Source organism: Carlito syrichta, unplaced genomic scaffold (assembly GCF_000164805.1).
Source record: "Carlito syrichta isolate Samal-C Ts95f unplaced genomic scaffold, Tarsius_syrichta-2.0.1 Scaffold165820, whole genome shotgun sequence".
NCBI classification, from domain to species: Eukaryota; Metazoa; Chordata; class Mammalia; order Primates; family Tarsiidae; genus Carlito; species Carlito syrichta.
The window spans coordinates 81440-83780 of NW_007109916.1; positions in this window are offsets into that span (position 1 = coordinate 81440).

Below are 2341 nucleotides of genomic sequence, written 5' to 3' on the forward strand. Positions count from 1 at the left end.
TTCTCTCTTATGGCCTGTGGGTTTCGGGTTTTGTTCAGGAATTGGATGCCAGTTCCAATCTCCATGAGGGTACGTCCTTCATTTTCTATGGTTCTTATGGTTTGAAGTTTTACAATTAGGTCTCTGATCCATTTAGAGTTAATTTTTGTGCATGAAAACAGATAGGTCCTGTTTCAATCTTCTGCATGTGGCCAGCCAGTTTTCCCAGCACCATTTACTGAATAGGTTCTCCTCTCCCCAGTAGTAGGCAGTGGAGGCTTTGTTGAAGATGAGTTGGTTGAGAAATTGAGGTTTTGCTTCTATAACCTCAATTCTGGAACCTCCAATTCCATTGGTCTATTTGCCTGTTCCTGTACCAATACCAAGCTGTTGTGATTATTGTAACTTTATGATAAAGTTTGAAGTCAGGTAATGTGATACCACCCGCTTTGTTTATTTTGCTGAGGATTGTTCTGGCTATTCTTGGTCGTTTGTGTTTCTATATGAATTTCTGTACTGTTTTTTCTAGGTCTGAGAAGAATGTTGCTGGTAATTTGATGGCTATTACATTAAATCTGTAGATTGCTTTAGGTAGGATGGACATCTTCACAAAGTTGATTCTTCCAATTCATGAGCATGGGATATTTTTCCACTTGTTTGTGTCATCTTTGATTTCTTTGAACAATGTTTTGTAGGTTTCATTGTAAAGGTCTTTCACATCTGTGGTTAGGAAGATGCCAAGTTATTTCTTTTTGTGTGTGTGGCTATTGTGAATGGAATTGTGGTTTGTATTTGGGTTTCTGTTTGTTTATTATTTGTGTAAAGAAATGTGATTGTGTTTTGCACATTTATTTTATATCCTGAGACTTTGTCAAAGTCCTTTATCAGTGTAAGGAGGTTTTTGACAGATTCTCTTGGGTTTTCAAGGTACACAATCATGTCATCTGCAAAAAGAGATAACTTGACTTCCTCTTTTCCTATTTGGATACACTGATTGCCTTCTCTTCTCTGATTCCTCTAGCCAGGACTTCTAATACTATATTGAACAAGAGAGGTGAGAGTGGGCATCCTCGTCTTGTTCTAGGTTTCAGGGGAAATGGTTCCAATTTTTGTCCGTTTAGGAGCATGCTGGTGTTGGCTTCTCATAGATGGCTTTTACTATTTTGAGGTGTGTTCCCTGTATGCTTAGATGTTTGAGGGTTTTTATCAAGAAGGGGTGCTGGATTTTATCAAAAGGTTTTTCTGCATCTAATGATATAATCATGAGGTTTTTGTTTTGACATCTTTTAATTTATTTAATTACATTTATGGTTTTACAATGTTGAACCAGGCTTGCATCCCAGGGATGAAGCCTACTTGGTCATGATGGATGAATTTTGAGATGTGTTGTTGAATCTGGTTTGCTAGGATCTTGTTGAGAATTTTAGCGTCTATGTTCATCAAAGATATTGGCCTGTAGTTTTCTTTCTTTGTTGGGTCTTTACCTGGCTTGGGTATCAATGTGATGTTAGCTTCATAAAATGATTTGGGGAGAGTTCCATCTTTCTCAATTGCCTGGAATTCCTTCAGTAGGATTGGTATCACCTCCTCTTTAAATGTCTTGTAGAATTCTGCTGGAAAGCCATCTGGTCCAGGGCTTTTTCTGGTAGGGAGTTTTCTTATTACATAGTCAATTTCCTTCATTGTTATTTGTCTATTTATGGTCTTGATTTCTTCTTGTTTCAACCTAGGCAGGCTGTGTGATGACAGAAAGTCCTCCATTTCCTTAAGGTTTTCAAGTTTGTTTCCATACAAGTATACATAGTAGTCTCTAATGATCTTTTGTATTTCTTCAGGATCAGATGTGACTTCATCTTTTGTGTTTCTGATTGTGTTTATTTGGGCTTTTTCTCTTTTTCTTGGTCAGTCTTCTTGGGGACCATTGATCTTGTTTATCCTTTTGAAGAACCAGGTTTTTGTTTCATTGATTTTTTGTATTATCTTTTTTTTCTTCTATGTCCTGGATTTGATTAGGGCTTTTATTTTGGTGATCTGGATTCTTCTGCTGAAATTAGAGTTTTTGTGGTCTTGCTTCTCCAGCTTCCTTAGGTGGCTTGTTAGGCTGTTAATTTGTGATCCTTCCATTTCCTTTATATGCATTTGTAGGGATATAAATTCCCCTCTTACTACAGCTTTCATGGCTGTAGTAAGAGGGGAATTTATATCCCTACAAACGCATCCCAGAGATTTTGGTAAGTTGTTTCTTCATTTTCATTTGTTTCCAGGTATCTTTTTTTTTTTTTGAGTTGGAGTCTCCACTCTATTGCCCAGACTGGAGTGCAGTGACTGCTCCCGGCCACTGCAGCCTCGACCTGCTGGGCTC